This window comes from Rhinolophus ferrumequinum, chromosome 12 (genome assembly GCF_004115265.2).
Source record: "Rhinolophus ferrumequinum isolate MPI-CBG mRhiFer1 chromosome 12, mRhiFer1_v1.p, whole genome shotgun sequence".
Classification (NCBI taxonomy): domain Eukaryota; kingdom Metazoa; phylum Chordata; class Mammalia; order Chiroptera; family Rhinolophidae; genus Rhinolophus; species Rhinolophus ferrumequinum.
The window spans coordinates 13,064,797-13,090,342 of record NC_046295.1 but is presented as its reverse complement, the minus strand read 5'-3'; the positions used below and the strand labels follow the sequence as shown (position 1 = coordinate 13,090,342).

Below are 25,546 nucleotides of genomic sequence, written 5' to 3'. Positions count from 1 at the left end.
GCTTTTTAGGATCTTTCTTAAAAAACAGCAACAGAAAAAGTTGAGAACCATATGATTTCACTGATATGGGGGATATAAAACTGAAAGCAACAAAGGAACAAGATAAACAAACAAACAAAAACTCATAGACATAGATAATAGTTTAGTGGGTGCGAGATGGTAAGGGGGGGAAAAAGTGGTAGATGAGGGTAAAAGGGATCAAATCTATGGTGATGGAAGGAAAACTGACTCTGGGTGGTGAACACACAATGTGACATATAGATGGGGTATTATAGACTTGTTCACCTGAAATCTATATAACTTTACTAACCATTGTCACCCCAATAAACTTTAATTAAAACAATAATAACAACAACAACAACAAAACTTCCAAATGAAACAGCTCCAGAACTCCTTTCTACAAGATTGTCTAGCACCTTCCACATTCTTTGAGGGCACTGGGAATACATATATTCTCCTGTCCTTCTCCTCTACGTTCCCAGTTGCCTCACACAATCTCACTCGAGGATGCTTCCTGCTAGCTACCTTGCTTTGTGAGCCACCCCACGGCCCGCTGGCTACGGCCTCACCTCCTTCATTACTAAGTGATGATCTCCAAACACAAGCTGGGTGGTGATACAATATAGCACAAAAACAACTAGATTTAAATATTAAACACCTTACTCTAAACTTCCTATAGGCAATGTTCTTTGATGTTTTCTACTCTGTCCTATTCTGTCCTGTATTGGACTGTACTATCATTTCCTATTCCATTCCACTCCATTCCACTCCATTCCATTCCGTTCCTTTCCTTTCTATTCCATTCCATTCCATTCCTTTCCATTCCATTCCAGTCTATTGTTTTAAAAATGCAGGAGCCACCACCAAACTGACCTCACAATCCCCTAATAAGTCATGACCTGCAATATAACGGGTGTTCTAGATCCCCTATACCCATTCTATCTGGAGCAGTCAGAGGTCATTGTTACAAAGCCTTGATTTTCTAACTAATAAAGCTATCTGCCTGTAAAAATTCACACTGCCCCTTTCCTAGAATTTGAAACTAGATGACCATGTGATTATTTAATATACTTTTCTTCCTGTTACATACATGATTTCATTTAATGTGTACAGCAACTTTATGAGTGAGGTAGAATGGACATTTATAGATTTCGACATCTTTTAAACATGAAGAAACTGAATCTTGGGTTGAGTGACTGACTTTCTAAGTTATATGGGTAGTGATTAGATTTGCTTTAGAAGCCAGACTCATTTCCATCTCTTCCCTGTTATACTACACAGGCTGTTGCTTCTCCAAAGGTGGTGGAGAATCAACTAAATCTGAATTTACTGGGGGAAGAGTACTTGCTAAAAACACAGATTTCTGGCTCCACGCTGATCTACAGAATCAGAATTTTTAGGGCTGGGTATAGGAATGTGCGATTTTAAAAGGGTCCCCAGCGAACTGGTATAGACCTAACTACCTGGATCATTTCCATAGGTGCTCTAAATTGAGAAAGGGGGCAGAGAGAGGGGAATTAATTCTAGGACTTCTGGAGGCTTGAGTAAAGATTTATCATTGTTTTGTTTCAAAAGAATTTCAGGGAACTTATGAATCAAATACAAATGAACATTGTACAATCATCGATAAAACTAGAACAAAGAATAAATAATAGAAAAACCAGAAGAACTAAGCCTGTAAGAAAAGTCACTTGGCTTTGAGTTGGACTCTAACTCTTCTAGCAGCTAAGATGGTAAATAAAAGTGCTTTGGAAAGTTTTTTATTCTGATAATATTCATTTAGTTCTAATTATTCAATCATCTGAGCAAAAGAAGAAATGTCTGTTGCATTTTCATTTGCTAAGTCAGAACTCAAGGGAACTGCTTATGCATAAGGTCAAAGTGTGGAGAAAGTCAATGAGTTTGGAACCTACTTACGTACCTCTTCTTCTATCTCAGCATAATCATACCATTCCAGTAATAATGCCAATTAGTATATAATGCACATCAAGCATAAGAAACAGATCACCCTGTATGATATTCATGAAGCTCTTAGGATATATTCCCCATTTTATGGACAAGGAAACTCAAGTTTAGAGATTTTGATCAACTTGTCCACAGACATACAAAGTAAATGGAAAAACTAGGATTCAATCCCAGATAGCTCACCTCCAGGGCCTATGCTCTGCTGACTCTCAGATAAATAAGTGAAATAACCATGGCACATAAGCAACGATCCTTTGGGAAGCAGAACTAAAGCAAAGGTGAGAAAATGGAGAGGAGGAACAATATATGAGAAAATCAGGTTGAATCGGCAATTTTAACCAGGAAGGGGCAGTGTAACTCCGCGGGGATATAATTCAGTTTGAGCCAATCCAGCACACATCTCTAACTTATCTTTGGCTCCTAATAAAAAGCTTTCAGGTAACAGCCACGGTAACAGGGATTTAGGTTTCTTTAGAAACATGAAGAAACTCAGTACCACCAGTTATAAAAGGTGGAACACCAGGGTTTTATTATTATTTGTCCTTTGACAAGCTCAGAAATTAATCATCTCCACCAATCAGCGGATTCATTAGAATTTGCTAGTTGGACAAGACTACATAGATATCGTCATTAAAAAAAAAAAAAAAAAAAAACACATCCTTTATTCCAGACAACTGTACATGAAAATAATTCCGATTATTGTCTCTATTTCAATTTATGACACTTCTGTTCTGTATATGTTCGTAAGATGCCGTTGAGGGTAACATTATTTTTGTGTTGATTTAAGCAGATGAACACTTTCAAATATTTTATTCTATAATAATTAGCATGTGACTGAGATATATGAGGCCACCTTTTGTGTCTATGTATCAAAGGCTAGGGAGTTTTTAAACCCTTTTGTAAGCTCAACTTCTTCGCCCATAAAGAATTTGGTTTCCTGGATTTGGCTCCTAAACTTAAGACCTGAAAGTAAGTTCAACATTATAGGATGTGCTGTTTGAGTGTCTTTGGTATAAACTGGAAACACTTCTACAGATATCAATGCCTATAGATAAGACCAATTCTATCTACAATAATATGTCATGAAATATACACTGGTAATTTTGTGAAAATATTACTCACATTGGATAAAGATATACAATGGTGTATTCTTTGCAAAACAGCACAATGCTCAGCACTTAGTAAGTGCTAAGAAATCCTTTTCTCTTTTTTTCCTTTCCAAACCCAGACCCTTCTCTATTATATGATCTATGCCTGTCTCCTTGCTTTGTGCTTCTCCTGTAGCCCATATACACACTATGTTCCCAGTATTGTCTTTCTTCCCAAATAGGAGATATTTTTGAAGTTGCCTTTTTGGTTAAGAAAGCTCAACAGAGGAAATATTTGAGGTAAGTATGTTCATTAGGTACAAAACGGTGAAGTATTTTCTGTGTTTGTTTTCTGGGTAAACAAAGGTGGCCGTGACCCCGCGTGGTCCAATGAGTCACCAGGAGCAGCGTTACCCACTTCACTTCTTTTCCATCTTAAATTACTACTATGCAATTCTAAGATCCTCGAGAGACTGAAATATAAAATTAGCTATAAAATGCAGACTCCCTCTGAAGATGGCTCTTTGAGAGGCTTTACATGATTGGATGTTATAGTCTAGTGAGATCTATGAGAATAAAGGATGTGTTTGTTGTAAGTGATTGACTACAAATAAGTTTTCATTCCTTTTTGCAAGTGTTTGGTTTTGTTTCAGATGCTGTCTCTCTGTTCTCAGTATCCTCTACTGCTGTTACTTTATTCTTTCTCTAGATTGTTGTCTAACTAGGATACAAGGTAAGGTGAACACCACAGTCAAAATGGTATCATGCTGCTGAAGCTGACATCAAGCACTTTGGGTGGTCCTCAGAAAACAACGTCACTTTGTTCTGTTTCATGTCTAAGACATGAAATCTGCCAAGGCACCTGACATTTTATACAACTCTCTAATCTTCTTCTTTATTAGCTGTCTGGCAACATCATCACACTGGCTGCTTGGTTTAACTCTTGTTCACTCTTGTAATATAAAAAGACAAGAGAACGTCCCTGAAGATATAAACGTAGTTTCTCGTTCTGTAGACAGCTATCTTATTTTCAAGGCGATTTTCCTTGGAAGAAAAATTATTTTATATTTCCATGGAAAGAGACTATTTTTTTGCCTTCTAAGTAAATATTTTGCATTACAATTGTCCAGATGTTCAAGATGCCTACTGAAGCTTTCTCTGTTTAACGACTAATCCTTTAGATCCGTTGTTTAAATGGCACATGCAATAGTATATAGTCTCATTCATTTATTATTTATTTTATTCATTCAAATAACATTTATGGGTTCTTGCTATGAATCACACACTATGCTAGGTATGGTGAATACCAAAAAAGAATAGGATGTTTTTATTTGAGAAAACAAGTAGGGAAGATAAACTCACAAAGACATAAATTAGAACACAAGATGTTCAGTGTTATGATAGAAGTATGAGCCAGATGTCCTGGGAACAGAGGGATTCCTAACTTTGAATAGGGGAGTGTGAGCAGATTTCACAGAGGAGAAGGAGACATTTGGTTTCACCTAGTCTGTGTGTGCCCGATAGGAGATAAGGGGTAGAGACATTCTTAGCAGAGGGACTATGAAACGCTTAGAGTGGCTGGAAAAGGGGAGGTTCGTAGGGGGAAGATCAGGACTGGAGATTGGAAATATCAGCTGGATGTGAACATAAAAAATTAATTGGAATTAATGAACTGGAATTTATTGCCAAGGTATTGGTTGGCCAATAGAAATATGGCTAAAAGCCAAAAGCTGGATCTGGGTTGCAGAGGCAGTCCCTATCTTCAAACAGGATGTATAATTAAACAAAAACGGCCATTACCAGAAGGAAAATCTGCCACATCCTATGAAACAAAACCTTGAAGCCATATTTCTGTCCTGAAAGGGGTCTCCCACTGGCCTGGGTGAGGGTTGACTGCAGAGGTAGCAGGTGAAGAGACCTGGGAGAAAGCTAAGTTGGGGAGGGAGGGGAGAACATGAGGCCCTCAGAAGTGAAGAGTGGTTTTGGGTAGGGTTTCTCCACCTGTTTGGGGGTTCAACCTTTTCTTTCAAAGTTAAAGAAGAAGGACAAGAGCTAGGAAGTACAAAGTTCCCACCTGTCATGTGCTTGTTTTTGTTTCTTCCCTCTTCTTCTTCCTATGTGAAATGTACCTGGTGTGCAACTATTCCAGAGGCCTTGGAGGCAGAAGGCAGAGAGGAAGGAAGGGTGTTCCTGGGCAGAGGATATATACAAGTCAGTGTGGACTTGTGTGTGATTAGGAAAGCATGGAGTCTGGAGTAAAACTGAGCCCCCAGTCAATCGTTTCCCAGTAGAGCTTGTCTTGTTGAAGTACAAACAAGAAGTTAGTACTTCACCCTTACTGTTTATGGATTCTTTGAACTTTTTCCCAAAGTTAAATCTGTGGTAGAATTTGGCTCAGATTATTATAATTCTACTTTCATATTTTTCTTACAGCTTAAAGCCATCTCTTATAATCTCTGTAGCTACTACAGAGAATCTTCTGTAGCTAATAACTATAGCCTACTTCCCTGATGGTCTTTCAATTTTTGGAGTAGACACAGAACAAGCATCATCCAGTCTATAGGAGAGAAAACCCTGGAACAGTACCTGGTTGCCCTGCCAGTATTAGCATTTCCTCTATATTTCAATCCTGTTACATGATCCTCAGCTTATGTTTGAGCAAATACCGTGGAGGAACTCACAAGCTACCTATGCCTTGGGACAGCTATGTTTTAAAAAAAGTGCCTCCTTATACTGAGCTGGATATGTTTCCTTGGCCCTTCTGGCATCTGTTGTCACTTGGAACCATAGACTCTTCCACATGAGACTCCTTCCAATATTTGAAAACAGCTAACACATTTCTCAGCTCCGTAAAGAGGGAAATGGAAATGAGGGTTGGAGGACTCACTGCTTTGTGTCAGACATTAAGCTGGGATCATTCACCTAAAACAGGTCTTTTATGAAGCAAATCAAAACAAAACCCAATAAATAAGCAAACAAACCAGAAAGAAAAACAATAAAAGAGTAAATGAGTTTCCCAAGGTAAGTGGCAAGGCGAGAATTTAAAGCTAGAGTAAATTACAAAATTGTTTATATTAAAAAATACATTTAAATTTAGCTTTTATTTTTGTCAAGGTAATATAGGTTCATAGTTTTAAAAGCCAGGTAATATTATAATTGTATAGTAATAATATGCTAACGATAGTCACCTGCCTCATCGCGTGATTCATCTAAAAGTAAATGCATTGTTCTGTCTGCTATGCGTGCTGCTTCTGCCTTATTCTTCTACTGATAGCATAACTTTGAATCTGTCACCATCCTTACTGCTGTACATGTGTCTGCATACACATATACTGATCATACATATATATATATGTATGTGTACATATGACAAGATTTACTAACATTTTCAAAATCTGCCTTAGTTTTTATTTTTTCTCACTGGAAAACCTAGAGAATGTGTCAAAATGATCTTTGAAAGAGTTAAGTGAATGAATATTGGAATTTCTCTTTAATTAATAGTCTTCTAATCTGTGCTACTTTGAATGATACTCTACACAGAAGCAGGGAAAAATTGGTTATTCATATGCTTCTAAATTTGTGGTGCTCAAATCTAAACCCAATTCTCTCAGTGTGAAAATATTAAACAGCTCTGACATGGAAATAAGAGCTACACCCTATTTTCAAATACACAGGAAGGGCAAAAGGAAATTAGATTTAGAATCTGTAATAAAAAGAAAATTAGTTTTCTTATTTGTAACCTTTGTTCTGTATTAAAAAAAAATGAGTCCATTCATTCTAATATTTAGCTGCTGGGCCCTCCTTACTATCTGCCCAAAGATATATTCATATTTTCAATAGGCATTCTCTATCCTCACCAGTCCCTCTAATGGTTTAGCTTGTAAAACATGGAGTCCAAGTAATTCCAGCTAATGAAATTCTTTAAATATTTCTTTTTGACCACTTCCACCTCACTCACATCTTAAATATACACATAAGCAAGCAAACACTATTTCAATGAGTTCATTTTTGATATATTATTTCTCCAATCTTGTAGAAAAGTTGACAAACAATAAAAAAACAAAACAATCAACCCTAACCCAAATTCATTTGTTTGCTTTCTGGTCACCTGGAGTGATTTCTGGGTCTTCTCACAAATAATGCCAATGGAACTCAAAAAGCTGAAAGAGAAGTAGGGGTTCAGTGTTCTTCACAAGGTTTAGAATCTGAATTATGCACCATATTTATTTGGAACCTTATAAATGTAGTAAAAATAGAAACAACTAGTAGCCATGAGGTGTACTCTGATGGAACTCATGATACGAGGTGTGATCAAACAATAAGGTGAGCATTTAAATTAAAACATATATATATTACAGTAAAAGACACATTGCCATTAATGCCCCTCAAAATACCCCTCCTCGCTTTGAACACACTTGTCCCATCGTTCTCGTCACTTTCTGAAGCAGTTCTGGAAGTCCTCTTTAGTGAGTATTTTCAGTTGCCCTGTCGTGGTTGCCTTGATGTCCTGAATAGATTCAAAACGTAAACCTTGCATGGTCATTTGACCTTTGAGGAAGATCCAGAAGTCTCACGGTGCCAAATCTGATGAATAAGTTGAATGAGGACACACTGTAATGTTTTTAATGACAGAAATTGCCATACCAGAAGTGATGTGTGACACGAAGCATTGTCATGATGGAGGAGGATGATTTATGGCACACTTTAAAACACACCTTCTCTCAACCATAGCTCATACACAATTGACTGCACCAAACAAGCTGAAGCTTGTCACGCACTGTTACTAAGGTTCGGCGCACTGTTTCCCATATTGAAGCTCCCTGCCTTTCTCTTGGATGGCATTTGGTAGCAGCATTCACTGTACTTTGTGATCACAACAGAAAGCATCTGTGTCACACATCGCTTCAGGTACAGCAATTTCTGTCAAATAAAAACATTACGGTGTGTCCTTATGAACCTTATTCACTGGATCTGGCACTGTGCAACTTCTGGCTCTTCCCCAAAGTCAAAAGGTAAACATTTTGTATCGATTCAAGACTTCGAGGCAACCATGACAGGGCAACTAAAGACACTCATGAAAGAGGACTTCCAGAACTGCTTCAGAAAGTGGCAAGAATGATGCAATAAGTGTGTTTGAAGTGAGGGGGAGTATTTTGAGGGGGATTAATGGCAATGTGTCTTTCACCGTAATATTTTTTTTTTCATTTAGGCATTCACAGTATGTTTTGATCACACCTCGTATAGTCCAGAAAGTAAGACAATTTAAGAAGTGCTGAGCAACAGAAGAGATGAATAACAGTTTCAGACAATAGGATAATATAGAATGCAGTGTTTCAGAAATAGTTGCCATCCCAGTAAAAGACCTTCCTATCTTCTTCACCAAGCAATCTGAGGTGGCCCATGGTAAGGAGGGAGTAAGCAATGTGGTTGTGGTCTCCATTTGGTGACTAGTGAACTCCATGGGGTAGGACAGTTTGATTAACCTCTGTGGGCTTGAATTTCATTGTTTGAAGAAAAAGCCCTAAATGGATAATAATTGAAATATTTTTTAGGTATAAAAATCTGTAACTAATTCCCACTCAAGAGAAGGGCGTGAGTATACCTACTGTGGCTAACACAAGCCATCAGACATCTGCATAGAGTACACACACACACACCCACACACACACACACATTTTCTTTAATCATTTTTTTTTTTTTAAACTTTTAGAAAAAAGTTATTTAAGTGTGTTTTTTCAAGACCCATCAGCTCCAAGTCAAGTAGTTGTTCCAGTCAAGTTGGGGAGCTCGCAGCTCACAAGATGGAACCGGCAACCTTGTGGTTAAGAGCACCGCACTCCAACCAACTGAGCCAACAGGCTGCCCCCCCACACACAATTTTTATGATATCAAGTTAAAAGTGTCGTTTTCTTCATTGGATCCGAGAGGGTTCTTTCTCTATAGAAGTTCTAAGTTTGGCATGCTTACATACTTACCAGAGCACATGTAAAATAAGTCCAGGGCTTCCATGTGAAGCTTGACTATCTCCCTTCATTATGCTCTCAATCTCATGGGCTTTGGAATGTTGGTGGCATCACTCAGAGATATTGAACAAAATGGGATCTTTTCACTCAGACCCCTTGCCTATGGGCTCACCCTGAGCTCCAGCACCAAGAGTCTGCTGCTGGATGGCCTTTGAATATTGGTTACCTGGTCTGAGGTCACTGGTTTGTCTCAATGGAGGGAGGACTGGCTTTCCTCATCTATTCTGATACACATGGACAATACATACACACAATGCTCTACAGAGCTCCCCGAAAAGAAGGAGCTCTAGTTCCACCCTTTACATTGTATTTCCGCTCTGCCCTTCAGATTTCCAATCACTTTTATTGACGTGGAGGAATGATTTTCGACCTTTCCTTAAGGTTTCCTCTCTCTCGCTAATCTGCAGCCTCTCCTCAATCTGTCAGGCCTAACATCACCACGAATGAAGTGGCTCTCTGCACACAAAGAGACAGACAATGTTAGTCTGTCTGACAAAGATTTGAAAGTTGGCACCAAACCTCTCTGTACACTCAACGCCCTTCTTGCTACTAATGATTCCCTTCTCTTTCCCTCAGCAATCAGTCACATTGCTTATTTCTCTCACTGTGGTGATAGTAACCAAAATCTTATATTTAGAAAAAAAGTAGATGCAGTTTGCTATAATAAGATGTCACAATTTGATAGACAATTTGATAGATAAAGGTTATATGTATTTTCACATAGAACAAAATCTTATCATGTAATAAATATATCTCTGATGGTGAAATATTAAAGATCAAGTCCACGAGAGTTTATTTTAGAGAACAGATGTGGCCTGTCTCTAATAATAACACTTTACAATAATAGTAATAACAGCAAAGCAATAATAATGGCAACTATCATTTCATTCCTATAATATACCAAAGTGATTTGTAAATACATTACGTCATTCCCCCCCAACAATTTATGAGGCAAGTCCTCTTATTGCTCTCCTTTTACAACTGGGGAAATCAAGGATTGGAGACGTGGAGGAGCTGTTAATGAGTAGTTAGGTAAAGAAGTTCAAACTCCATCATTCTGATTTTACAGCCCAACTGTTCAACCACTATCACTGCTTCCCAAGATGACTAAATAGATTGATGGCTAAGGCAATGTGGACTAGTGTAGATTAGATTAGTTAAATCAAACTAGATTGGCAGACAGATATCAGAGTCCCTTCCCAATTCTGACAATGATGTTTCTGAAAATACCTCTGGTAGTAGAATTTCCTGTTGAGAACCTCAAGACTTTATTATTTTTTTAAATGCATTGGGGGACATCAAAGACAGTAAGAAAATTGAGAAAGCCTTTTTAAAGGGAGTATACTAATGTTTATTAAAACATCAAAACAGCCCCCCAAATTAAAACAATATTTATCCACCTTAAATTAGTATAAGGAATACTCTGCTCTTAATTTCCATTTACTAACCCTTGCTCAGCAAAAACAACTCAGTCTATGCCTCCATGAAGTGTGCTTCAGTCTACCACTGACATTCTTACAAAGTACCATTTCATGTGTGTCTGGAATGCTTGTTTTAAAATTTGTGTAGTAACAAACCTTTTCTTGGTTGGATAGTCTTCGGATTGCTTAAAAGGCACAGGGAAAGAAGACCTGTATACTAGAATTTTGAAGAAGGACAACTGATATCATACATCACTATATATAGCTATACTACGAAACTATGAGATAGGAATCTATATATAGTAATAGATATCACACGATAGTGAAAAACATGACACGGTTCATTAGTATATAGAGAGGAGTCCTATCCTTATTATCACAATGATGATTTCCTCTTTGCCTCTATTATTTGGGAGTAGACATATCTGAAGACATATTAATTAGCTGAGCAATGTTGTAGAAACATGGCTCATTTATCAGACATGGCAAGTTAAATTAAAGACTTGTGATATTAGGTAAAGGTTTATTGTTAGAGATAGTAAGAAGGGTTGGAAACAGGTGTGGGATTAGGGGGACTGTGAAGGTCAGTCAAAAAAGGATTGAATAGAGAAAAATAAGATGACAGGGATTTGCATAAAATATGTATATAATAAGTATTCACCCCCAAAAATATATGGATGGTGGATGGATAGAATAATGACTGACTGGGTGAAATGATGAATGGATGGGTGCATAGAGTGGAAAAATAGTGAATATTTCCAACTTTACAATTTTGCCAAGGATTGAATCAGGTATTACATTCGATTGCTATACTGCATTATGTTGTAGTTTTCTATCCATGAGTGAGGAAAATAAAAACATAATGTCCTCTAATCACTATCTGTGAAAAGCTATGGGCATATTTTGCTTCTTTCATACTCTGTTTCATATTAAGAAGTTTTAAAACATCATGAAAAGTACCAACCTTGAAAGTTGCATTCTGTTTTGCTCATCTCACCTAAAGAAAAATTTAAAAGACAGAAAAAATAAAAAAGAAAATTTAAGTGAATGCCAATGAAGGCAACACAATTAAAAGAACAAGTGATAAAAAAATCTTTTACCCATTTTTCCTTGACAAAGGAGGCACATTTAACTGTGGAGAGAGACACACCCTGAGAAAACGTCTCCTTCTAAAGTGTCTTTTAAATATTTTGTTCTTTTGTATCTCGTGATGGTTTGCTTTTTAAAATTTCTTGGGGACACAGCAATTATGGACGGCAATGAGTGGAGGTTACAGAAGTACTGTTTAATAACAATGATAAAACTAAATTATATCTAAGGAAAATTTTATAGGCAGCACTTAATAAACCCATGGAAATTTGCCATCATGCTAAGATTTTTCAATAAATTCAGAGAAGAGTATTTTAAGAGGCTATTATAATTTATTCTCAGGTTCCGTATTTCTACTCTTGAATGCTGATTAGAACACAGGCTTTTGCTTCTTCTTCCTCCTTGCTTCCCCAGTAGTCTGTTCTCCCTTATGGACCCAGTGATTATTGTGTTGTTTATACTAACTGTTCTACATTCCTTATGGAAATTGTAATTAGGATGCTGAATATTCAAACTGCATGCCACTTTTTTCAGGGAAATTGTAATTATGATAATGCATTATTTACCCAAGCAATGTTTTCTAGTCATTGTTCTGTGTGAGGAACGAGGAGGTCAGAGGAAAACACTGAAATACAACATCCTGTTGGGATCTCTGATACGTGTTGTGGAAAAGCATAATAATGATAGCTAATATTTGCTATGTGGCAGGCATGACACAATCAGGCTGACATGGATATGGCATGCGTATATGTTGTATACAGGTATATGAATTATATATGTTTCTCATTTAAACCACATACTAACCCCATAAAGTAAATAATACTATCCTAATTTTATAAGACTCAAAGGGAGTAATTTACCTAATATCACGAAGCTAGTAAATAGTAGAGTCAAGGTTTAAACACAGGTCTGTCAAGCTTGAAAATATATTTATGAGCTCATTGTCAAATCCTCCATTTCAATTCACTGGCACCAGTGCACTTTTTGTGAATCGATTAAATCATACACTCTCTTTTCCAAAACCAGTGTTTTTTTAATCCCTAAAAAACACTGTGTGGTCTGATCCCTGGCAGATAGACACTTGGCTGTGACCCTTATTCCTATAATGGAATTCCTACCATTATCTCTGAGAATGGAATAAAACTTCGGTTCTAAGTGAAATTTGATGCCATCATTGTAGAAGGCAATTTGGCATTATTCATTAAGATTAAAATTGCCATGCTCTTTTTCTAGATTTTAAGCTAGAAAAGCATTCATTGGGGCATTGTTTTACACAGTGAAGACCTACACAAGCAGCTCAAATGTCCACCAAATACTTTACACTAGAATACAATAGTATACTAAAGTTCTTAAAAATCATGGGTTCATTATATGTGTCCTAGAAAAATACCCATGAAACACCATTCAGTTAAAACAACACATTTTAAAACAGTATGCATAATGTGATCCTGCTTTTGTTAAAATATATGCATTTTTATATAAATGTAATATCTGGTTTTGCACAGATAAATATTTGGAGAATAGATACCAAATACGTAGAGTAGTTATCTTCTAGTTATAGGGTAAGAAAGGAACATTTCATCCATGATAAATGAATACTTGATGTGTGAAATGTTTATAACAATATGCTTTTTTTCCCCCCTTTCTTCCTTCCTTCCTTCCTTCCTTCCTTCCTTCCTTCCTTTCTATTTCAGTAGACAGAAAACAAATTTTTAAAAGTGTGAAGGAAATAATCAAGAACACCCAAAAATAAACACAAGAACTACACTATTTTAAAAAGAAACCAAACAACAACCAAATAATATCCAAGGTCAATCACTGAAAAATCTTATTAGGTGAGCCCCTAGGTAGGACGGGAAGGCATCTCTTCTGCCTGACGTACTTCCTCTTTGCCAGATCTCTACAACCCGAGCAAGGATGGAAACCCTGTCCTTTCCTCCTTAGCTCAGCAGTACTTAGGGTTTTTTTAATATTAAGAAGCCATGATTGAGCATCTATCATGTACAAATACTTTATAGACGTCTTTTTAAAAATCCCATAGCTCTGAAAGATAGGTATTTTCACTTCAATTTTATAAATGAATCTCACAGAAGTAATTTATTTACCCATTTTTTCCAAATTGGCCTACGTCTTTCTAGTTCTGCTAAGTTGGCAAATTGACCAGTCTTGATCAAAAAGAAACTAAGATGAAAAACAAATTCAAAAAAAATAAAACTCAGTCACTAGGGAAAACAAAAGTGGAAATTAAAAAACGAAGAACAAAGATATATAAATTAGTGAGCATCATTATATTTCTAATACTCTGCCCAAGAAGTTCCATCCTCCCCCTACTTTTCTTCCTTAAGCTTGGGAATCACCTCCCCTTTGTTCTTTACATGGAACCCGTCTATCTCATTAGGCTACACAATATATATTTCTGTTTACTCACACGTGGAATGGTGATGAGCTGTCTGACCTGATAGCAACAGAGACAAGTGTTAAGCCATAGTGTCAGAACTACTTCTTGGGGAAATAAAGCAGCCATGTGATGGAAAGCTGACTGTGACACTAGATTTATTCCACCTTAGAAGAAGCAGTGATTCATTTTGATTATAACTGGAACAAATTCCAAATAAGGATATGCTTACTTGCCTGCAGGCCTTATTCAGCACCATGATCTGAGGGCTTACAGAGTGTTTGAGTTTATCAATATATCACCTCAGACCTGGGAATACTTTGGACTTCAGCAATGGGTGCATGATATGGGATCCACTCATCCTGAAACCGACTGCATGACCCAAAAGCTGCTGGCCTGATAGACTGATGAAACAGACTGACGTGACAACTTGGAGATGATACCCTGCCGTGATGGGGTGCCACCTGGGTATGCGGTAAACACTCTAAATCAATGACCATTCTTCAGTACTACATTCCCAGTAGATAGAATACACAGGTCTAGAAACTAAGGGGAGGAAGTGGGAATGGCTGAACTCAGCATCTCCTAGTGGTCTAAGAGAAGAATTTGTGCTTCTGGTTCCCACAAATTTAGGCTCTGTGGATCCAGAGATCCTGGTCTTCAGAGGGAGAATGGCTCCATGAAGGAACACAAAAGGAAGCTCATTAAACTTTAAGATGTGCCTTACATCCAGTCATTGTGGGCTCCTTGTGCCAGGAGACTGGTGCAAGGAGAAGGGTCCCCGTACTGCCAGGGGTAATTGAATGATCACCAGGAGGTAGGGCTGCTGTCAAACAGTGGGGGCTGGAAGAATTTCCATTATTCAGGCGAGTTATGGGGAATTTCTTAGTCTATTTTTGATGATAAAGGGTCAAATGCAGTAGCCCTGGCCTAAGAAGCAAATGGTGAAGAGGATTTCACACCCCTCAGTAATGATCTGTGCCACCGCACAAGGTAAGCCACATAGCTCAGTAGAGGTGCCGGCTGAGGATCAGGGAATTCTAGAAAGGGTAGTAGAGAGAGAAAACGATAGAGAACAGTAGGTATCAGATGTGGCATTGAGACTAGCTGCACTGGCAGGGGCTGTATTTCCATTAATATAATTCTTAAAAGTCAAGAAAGGCGACTTACTAGAATCCTGAAGAAGCAGCTCCCAGACGGAATAAACTTATTATACGAAACAAGAAGAAACAAGTGTCACCAGGAGTGGAGATGCTAGAAGCTGTGGGACATTCTCCAGACCCTCTTTAGGACAAGGCACTCATTCCTCCAGCTGCCTGAAGTATTGGCTTCTAATGGTTCAGAGATGACTCCTCTGGGAATTTTCCTCCTTCCATCAAAGAGAACTGCCTTAACCAAGCTTAGTCACCCTCCCACAGCCAGCTCATATCTAACGGCTAATAACTGTGGGAGTACAAAGGCCAGGCACTCTTTTCTAGATTTCGGACATCTATGAGAATACTGATCGCAAGCCACTCCGCAACAAACTTCCTGCACAAAACCCTCTATCTTAGAGTCTATTTCTCACCAAAAAATTGGCCTAAAGCAAGATTACCAAATTCAGAAGACATGAAACGGAGAATTCAACACAGATATGACTGACTTTGAGTCCATACCACATCCGTTATATTTTCCTATCTCCCATAAAGAACATTTTATTCTAATTTCCAACATATTATTTTTAGGCAGTAAATAATCAATAATGGTATGTTTAAGCCTGTAGGTCAGAAAACATTCTTCAGTGTTATACAATAGCCGCAATTATACTGCTATTGGAGGATTAAACCACATTGAACTAGTGTATTTATACCTCTTGAAATCCAGACTGAGATAAATTCACATATATAGGAATATATGTATTATATATACTGAGGGTGCCAAAAAATGTATACAAGGGGACACTTTCGTCAATGTTGCTCAAGCAGTAGTTCTGCGTAATCAGAAGTGTCTGGATGCTGATGGTAACCACTTTGAGCACCTCTTGTAATTGCAGAAGTCAAATGTGACTTGTATTCATCTTTTGTTAATGGTATATATTGAGTATTACAATTAATACAGTTTTTTCCTTTGTTAAAATGTGTAGACTTTTTTTGGCACCCTCTGTGTGAGCATCTATATATACTATAAAATATATCTCAAAACTAATTTCAAAGTTAGTTTGACCAAAATTCCTAATTATGCTAGCCTGTTTTCAATGAGCAAAATGATACTTTGAATCATGACATTTTCTAGGAAACAAATTCAAGACTTTTCTGTTTCAGAAAACTTAAAAGATTAGTTACGGAACAAGGACTTACATTTTCTACCATAAATGTAAGGGTTTTATCAGGCATGAAATGTAGTCAGAACAATTTATGGTCCAGTAAAATATTACTTCAGGCAGTCTTTAACATCGGAACTTAGAAGTTACCTAATTCTATGCAATTTTGAGAGAATGCAGTTAGGATTTTATAAGCAGTGAACAGTGCAACGCAGTGGTCACCTTCTCTCTTGTAGTCTCTTGTCTGGAAATCATTGTACTGCTTCATGCTGTTCTATAAGAGATTCTGCATCACCAGTTCCTTTATTTCATTTATCAACTCTTAACTCTGGATCAATCATTATACTCTTTTATTTAAATGTATGTGGCACCATTGATTTATTCATGTTATCCCACCCCTATAGTCCATTAAGGGCTTAATCTGACAAATAAACACAGGTGTTAGATAAAATTCCTCTGACAGGAAACCGAGACAAGAAAATTCCAAGAAACCTATCTAACGTGGTCACAGTGAGGCAGAAAAATGGTTGCTACACATTATGGAAGAGCCTCCTAGCTTCAATTCTATCTTTTGTCTTCAGTTAGTGGACAAAAGGGTATTTACAAGATTTGAGGGGTGAGGTTTTATTTTTGTTTTTTTTTTTCTTTTTTAAGAAATTATCAAACATCAGAGGAATGTGAAAGGTTTCAGCTTGTGGAAAATGGGGTAGGAACCTCCCCACAGAAGATGCATTATACATTCTGTGTGGAGATGTGGGTCAATAAAGCAAAGCAAGGAGTATAGGAAATAAGTCAAATGAAACATGAAGCTAATGGATGGGACCTTCCACCAAGAAGTAGTGGATTTTGCAAAGTATAATCTACTCAATGACCTTTAAGTCAAAGCTTCTTCCAGACCTCCAGAAACACCTTTACTAGACCATTGTTCACCTACTGGTAGAATTGTACAGTTGCGCTTTCTAAATGTATTCAGGGGGTCATTTATTATCCTATAGCAGAGTCATTAACATGTAAACCTATAAACTTCAGAAAGAGCACAACATAGATTTACATCAGTTCATTCATCATTAAATTGGGGTTGTGAAAGATACAAAGATAGACACAACTTACTCACAAGGCGCTTACCTTGACGAATAACGCCAGTACATCTGGCATCAGTAAATGGCTCACCAGTCTCTAGGGAGTACTATTCTTGTATTCAGGTAAAAGTCAATTTTTGCCCATGACACCCAGAACTGGTGCAGCCAAGTGACTGTAACATGGCATGCTACCTTTAACATCACAATGGAACATAGTATCAAAAAGTAGACCAAAAAACAGAGACTTATATATACGGCATGGGATTAACTTTATAACACAAGTTTCTCTTCAGGACAAATCTTATCAGAGTGGAAAACTATGTAAGAATTTTACTTTGATGTATTTTTAAAGAATATTAAAGAATGTTTTAATTTAAATAACAGAGAGGGGTTGGGCAATGTCATAATTTGTAGGGAAATTTCGAAGGAACTGGTGTTAGCATGGAGCCAGAGTAATGGTTTGGAGAAGAGAAGACAGTTATAAGAATTACTGAGATAGCACCTGCAAGAGGCTAAGGCAGATTTGTTTCATGTTTGTTTGGTGGGATCCTATTGACAGGACTGGCTAGGATAGCCTAGGTTAACTATGAAATCATGCTTTTCCATCACTTCGGAGAAGCAGAGTGGTATGGGTTGAAAAGCACTGGATGAGGAATTCAGCGGTGATTTGTTTCTGGGTAACATTTTTACTAGCTCCAACTGGTTACCCGTTTCTGGATAATATTCTTCTTTGACTTGAGTTATAAGTTAAGAATCAAGAAGCAAGCTAGGATAGAAAGCTTGTACAACTGGAGATAGTTCAATCAAGGAGCGCTGATAGGGCGAATCCAAGCCAGCGTCCCTGAAGGGGAACCAAAAGGAATATTTGGAAAGACAAGACATAAAAGGAAAGACAAATGAGAAGGAATGGAATCACATATGGGTCAGAACCAACTGCCAGGGAACATATGGAAACCAGGAACACAATGATATTATCTTGGAAAAGTGAGGAAGAGCCTAGATATTACATGGGACAGTACGAAATGTGGAATTTGTGTTGACTGTTTAGGAATCGCATGGTGCATTGTGTGGCCTGGTGTCAAGACAGACTATGCCAGAGGGATGGGTCCCTTTTTCTCACTATGGGGTCTCCAGTGCCTGCTACAGTAACCGACACATGTAAGCAGTCAATAAACATCTTAGAATGCGTGAATGAGCGCATGCATGAATAGATGACAAAAAGGGGATAGAACTGGATGGGACAACAATAGCAAACAACTGAGTGACGAACTAAAGGTAACATGGTGCATTGGATGAGAATCATTATAGGTATTCTACTGTTTTTAAACTAATACTTGATATCATTTCATCTTGTAAAATAAAATAAGAAAGGAATACAATGAAAACTACGAGATTCTATACTTGGTCCCTACCCCTTCTCCCCTATAGAACAGTTTACATAAGAGTGTAGAGCTGAAGTATGACTTATGGATCAACAGGAGATGTGTCTTACGCTTTATTATTATACCTGTAGTATATAGGGGAAATTAGAAAGTGAACTTGCTTTACTTGTTAGTGGTCATATCAATATGGAGCATTGCTTTTTGTTTTGGATACCAGATTTTATGAGATCCACAGATAAACAGAACACAATTTGGGAGAAAGGCTAAGTTAGTGAAGAAACTCAAAATGATATAAGGAATGGCTGAAGGAATTAAACACGATAAGAGGAAGCACGCAAATTGTTTTAGAATGTCTGAATAAGTTTAAAAAATTAGCTAGAGAGATCGGAGGCAGCATGAGGAAGAATACTAAAAACTATCTCAAGATGGCTTGTGTTGCCTTAAGACAGTAGCTGGCAAACTACAGGCTGCCAAATCCAGCCATGCTTTTTTATGTTCTTTATTTATTGTTTATGTCTGCTTTTCTGCTGTAATAGCAGAGTTGAGTAGTTTTGAGACAGACTATACAGCCCGCAAATATATTTACTACACGATCATTTATAGAAATATTTTGCTAACCCCTGCCTTAAGAGACAAGCAATCATTCATTCATTCATTTACTCATTCATTTAGCAAACATGTTCACAATGTTCCTAAAAGGTACCAGACATTGGCAATATATAGATAAAATACAGTCTTTACCTTAACCTAGGTATCAATTTCCCTGTTACCAGACATAGACTAGGTAACCATTAACACAGCATATCTTAAAGGGGAGTAAATCATGAAATAAATTCTTGGACTCAATGACTTCAAAGTGTTCTTTCAACTGCAAGATTCTCTAAAAGGGGAAAGTTCATGGAGGAAAAGTGCTTGAAAAACTAGTAAATGGAAACAGATATAGAAGTAGGAAGGGGTTCCTTCAGTTATGGAGCACAGTCAAGGTGAGTGATCAGAGAACAAAGACTAGTGAAGTTGGCTACGTACATATATGGTAGGAATGAGGAAGTATAAAGGAGGTATGTCTGGAAACCATATTATGAAGAGTATTCTATACCAGGGTTAATATTTTCCAGGTTATTTCATATAATAGGAATCTATGATGTCCTTTTATAAAGAGGTAGTATAAAGAAAGCAAAATTCTGGGAAGATCAGTTTGATAGCTCTGTGGAGGATGGATTAGATATGAAAAAATGAAATAATTGTAATACATCCTTAAAAGAACAAGAGCATGAACTGCTAAGGATTTGGATGGGAAGAGAGAAGCAGAAATGAATGTGCATATCACATGCAAGAGACACATTGGATCCACGGCCACTTAGGCTCTTTAGGAAGAATAGGGAGCAAAGGCAGCGTGTGATTGGGGCCTGCCCCTGAAAGTGCATTTCTTGATCTATAAAAGAGGGCCGAGGGCTTCCTCTCTACAGGACCCAAAAGAACACGGTAAACTCCATTCTGATTTGAGTCAATACCCAAGGAAATCCAACACTGGTGGGTAGAAAGAGGATCCCTCACAGTGATTATTGTTATACAGCATGCTGTCTGGACTCTCTGAGTGGAAGCCATCAACTTTTTTCAAGGCCCTCGTTAGAGTAACAATTGAGAAATGGATTGCATCAAGTCTGGAAGGAAAATGTTGAGCAAAACAACCAGAAATTCCATGCTAGAGTTTTGATTAACATAGTAGAAATAGGAAAACTATGTCTGTGGGTATTTGGGTGCTAAGGGCAGCAGGAATATTCCAGACCCCACTGGTTAGTCCATATACTGTGTAATTTGGAACTGAGTGTGGCTATGCATGAAGGTAGCAGATCTCAGGGACTACAGGCACTTCCCATGGAATAATTAGAACTATTTTTGTGGAAATTCCAAATGTGTCCTTTGCAATTTGGGCTGGAATGTACATGCATACATATCAAATATAAAATATGTCTGAATGGGCATCATCAAGAAGAAAAAGAGGCAACGATCTTTTCAGAGGTCAGCTCTTCAAAAGTCCCTCATTAGTTTTAGTCTATAATTGTGGATTTAAAAGAAAATCTTCCTCCTCTGCTCATAGCCTACCCAATTGCATCTGATGGAGATATTTAGCATGGAGAAAGTTGGTCATATATCGACAGCTGAGGAAATCATCCAGGTGGCCATTTATGTTGTACAGAGAAGAAGCTCAAAGCTGAAAATTTTGGGAAGATTTTCGGCCAGATCATTACAATGCTGCCCAGTTGGGTCAATAGTTTTAGGCCATCGTTCAAATTTGTATCTTTAATTTTCCATTTGACTGTTTATATTATTATATCCACAGATGTCTGCATGCTTTTGGTGTGCATAGTGAGCCTACCACACTGAATATATGCAATGGAAAAAGCAGAGTCTTTGGATTCACATGTACCTAAAAGATTCCAGAGTTACTGTTTATTCACAGGGAACTATCGGGCTATTTCCTTAACCTCGATGAGACTCAGTTTCTTTATCTATAAAATGGGGTAATTATACCTACCTCAAGTTTTGATTTGAAGATCAGTGAGATACTATACAGATAGTGCTTGGTATTTATTAGCCACAAAATTAATATCAGTTCCATTCCGTGTTTTATACTGTTTTGATTATTAAGCTATCTCAGCCAGTTGCATTTATCATCTGGGATATTCAAAATATGAAATCATTGTTAGAACATCTCAAATGTCTAGGATTCAGATAAACATGTTCTCACTTGGAATGATTCACATGGAAAGATTCAGGTGTCAAAACTCATTAAATATGTCTCATTAAATACGTGAACTCATTAAATATGTGAACTCATTAAATATGTGAAACAGTCATATCAATAAATTACGTGTTAAATGAGTTTAGCTAACTACCTACAACATATTATGGACCATTAATAGGTGTTTGTTTATATTAAGGACAGATCATACCCACAGGGAGAGTTAGCTGAATACCAACCCAGTGATACACTTTATGCTTCCTATGGTGTACAACATTTAGAACAAAGTCTTATATCTCACGGGGCTCGTTCACATGCAATCTGCAGTTTTTCAATACCTAAAACCCTTATGTAGGGATATTACAAGGAAGTTCTACAGGCCACACTGTACATTTCAATGGAAAGCATTAAAGGATAATAGATACTTGTTCTCGTTTTAGACAGCCTCAACATGGCTCTTCAACTTGCTGTGAGGATCTCTGACAAGTTGCTTGACCCCTGTGCCTCATTTTCCTGAACTGTAAAATGGAGATGGCAATAAAAAGTATCTACCTCGCTGGGCTATTGAGGATTAAATGAGTAAAACACTGGATACATTGGTGTCACCAAATAAATACTATCCTGATTTTTTTCACACCTTTTTTCAAACAAGATTTGTGGAGATTTATGACATACATAACAATTAGAACAAAAAGGACAAAAAGAATAGGAATCCTATAGTAAAAGGTGGTAGTTATTTAGGCAGTCCCCCTCTACTATGCTAGATAGCTGACCTTCCTCAAGCCCAGTCCAGACCCAAGTGCCCTGACTAATCCTTCATTTGTGTCACATTACCTGTAAAATGAAGATGATTTACACTAGCACGCATTTGAGGCCCTTCCTGGTTGGCCTCTTCCCACCTTGCATTCAGCACTCACCCTTTCATTGCTAAAGTTGAAATGCTATGGATATCCAGTCTTTTCTTCCACACAAGATCCTAGATTTCTTCTCTGCCTCTTGTCTTTACACATAGTCCCTTCTCCACCTGAAATGCTTTCTCCTCCCTTCCTTAATCTCCCAGAATGGCCACAGACTTAAGGCTTAAGAAAGGAAGTCTGCAGAATTTTTGCAATAAGTTCTCCCCACAAAACCAACATGTTCAAAGCAGCAGAGACTAATGGGGAGGCCTGTGGATTCCAGAGTGTGGGAAGTCAAGCTGTTCAGGGGATCCCCACGTAGGAAAGATGCACAATATATAGAACATATACCAATACATGAAGCCATTAACACAGCCAGGAATTTGGGGTGAAAGAAAAGAGGGGTTCGTTGCCTTCAAGCTCCAACTACTAAATTAACATTGTATGCTGACTTATGCTAATGACACTTAGCAATGTTATTCTCTGTAAGAGCATCTGTACAATATTTCAGATATTCCCAGAGGTGCTTGGAGAGAGGGAATAAATCAACCAGATAATATTGTGTGAAATTAATTAAACAGGGACTTTAATATAAGGAAGCTCTGAATTGGAAAATACATCTGTTTTATATAAGCATTTCCTTGCACTTCACCTGCAGTATTTAGGTTTGCCTAGAATTCTTGTGGTACAATAATTTGGAGTAGAAAACTTACGATCTTATGGTAATGTATAAAATAAGGTTATAAAGCTTGAGGGCATATTTAAACCTCTGAAAGCCCTTTTATAGTATATTTTTATATTCACTATAATATTACACAATGTAACATATGTGGAATTTACAAATATTGAATTAGTGGCAATGAGTACTATACTACTGATATCTATGGCACACTGTAGTTAATCTAAAAGTATTTAGATAGTTAGTAATTTTTAACATTGTAATAAGCAAACCCACTGTCAAAACAAAAACCAGGAAATTGACAGTATACTCTCTCTGCCTCAACCCCAAACATGAACCCATCTCCTCAGGCAGCGAGCATTCTGAATTCCGCATTTATCATTCCCTTTGACTTCTATTTTAAATAGTCTTACAGCATCTACAAGAATTCATGTCAAAAGCTGTATTTCCAGAGGATGCCAAAAATGTATACACATTTTAAGAAAGGAATGCACTCCTCAGTCACATCTTCTGGTATTATAATTCTACACTTTCAATTTTGTATTAGTTTACATCTGTTTTCTCTTTTTCCTGCTATTAGCAATTCTTAAAACAATAGTTTTTAACAAAGAATAAAATAACTTTAAAACACTGTAAATTTCTTGCAACATCTCCAAAGATTGATTTATTTTCTAATTGAAATACTTTATGCAAAATGTTCCCAGTGAGGGTCTTTGGCAAAGTTTCAGAGGTTTTATACGGTAAAGAATACCATGTCCTCACATTTAAGTAACAGAAAACTGGGGGAAGGTCCAAGATGGCAGATTAGGTAAATACCGTGCTTGCTGTTTCCCAGGGTCACACTAAAGTTACGACTAAATTATAGAACAATCAAACTCAAGAAATATTTGAAGACCAGCTGAACAGAACCCCTATAACTAAGGTCATAAAGAAGAGGCCACATTGAGACTGGTAGGAGGGGTATATGCAAAACAGGCTGACCCCAATACACAGATAGTGGTTGAACAGTGGGAGGGACACCTCAGTGGTGGAGGTCCCCACAGAAGAGGAAGGGGTCCCAGCCCCACACTAGGCTCCCCAGCCTAGAGGTTTTGTGCTGGGAAGAGGGGTCCCCACGACATCTGGCTGTGAAAATCACTGAGGACTCTGTCCAGCTGTAAACCTAGACAACCTATTAAAGGGCCCATACACAGACTCATTGCTTGCAAACACTCTCTTGGTCTCTGGTGGAGGGGTGGCAACTCAAGAGGTGCCAGAGGCACAGAGGGGGAGACTGATTTGTGTGGTTTTGTAGTGAGGGCTGGAGGGAAAGGAGCCACTGTCTCTGTGTGGAGCCCATCTCACATGTTGCCTACAAGAGAGTGCCATCTTTCCTATGTTGCACCCCCTCCCAAAGGGTCAACTCTGAGACCACACTGGTCTGGTAAAATCTGTATGTGTGCAGCACCTTGGTGATGCCCTGGGTCCCCACCCCATCCAGCTAGTGCTGCATTGCCAGAGACACCCTCGGCTCCTGAGCAGCCGGCCCTGCCTGACGAGCTGCAGAAGACTTTTACAGCAGTGGATGCCTCATGGAGGCTTGGGGAACTTTGGGTGGCAGGCAGTCAGCCACAGCTTGGGCTGCAGCCTCTCTTGGGCAGATCTCAGGGATCTGTGGGCCCAAGGTGAAAGTGGCTGGCCACGGTATTTTCAGAACATTTTGTGAAGTGGCCACAGGCCCAGCACTAATGTAAGAACGGAATCTGCATTTACTTTGTAGAAAAACATTGCCCACATCCCGTGACTCCCTGAAACCTCACACTGTCTAGCTAGAGCTGGATTGCTGGGACACTCTCTACATCGCCATGCCCCTAAGGAGGCTCTTTCAACAGCAGAGTCTTATAGGCAGCCGGCAGGTAGCAACAGTCCTATGGAGTCCCTGGACCTTTTGCTAAGCATCCCAGGCCCAATACAGGGGGCAGGTAGTCTTGGTTCACAGTGAGGCCAGCACCACATGCCTCCAGGTCCAGTACAGGCAGCAATCAACTGCATATAGCTTTGTAGCTCCTATGAGGTGGCCCTGGGCCAGTTACAGGCAAAGCTGAAATTGGCCTGCATGGGAGCCCCTCCTAAGAGACACCAGAACAACAAACCCAGAGACCAACTTTAGACCACATTAGAGCACAAATCAATTATCTCCATAAGCAGCATACCTAAATGGTGGTCTTCACAGGAACAAGAGCCCACTTGGGTGAATCGCCCTATTAGGGGTCAGCCCCACACAGCAAGTCATACATACACTGTGGGCTTAGTGACTCCTCATAGTCAGTTAACCTAAGAATCAATCCCACCCACTGAAGTACCAAAAGCAATTAAGGCTTGGCTACAACAGGAGACTACACACAACACACACAAGGGACACTTCTGGAACCCATAGACAGGAGATCAGGGAGACTGTGCCACTGGACCATACAGAACACATACTACTTAAAGCTACTCAGCAAAGAC

At 38.3% G+C, this 25,546-nt stretch overlaps 1 protein-coding gene across 1 annotated transcript in view; it reads right to left on the bottom strand.

The window, feature by feature from the left end:
- Positions 1 to 25,546, bottom strand: part of LINGO2 (leucine rich repeat and Ig domain containing 2) — a 1,121,241-nt gene that overhangs the window by 338,280 nt on the left and 757,415 nt on the right. The window contains exon 5 of the mRNA XM_033122203.1: positions 11,462 to 11,494. The gene's annotated coding sequence lies outside the window, so the exon portion shown is untranslated. The remainder of the gene's footprint in view (positions 1 to 11,461; positions 11,495 to 25,546) is intronic.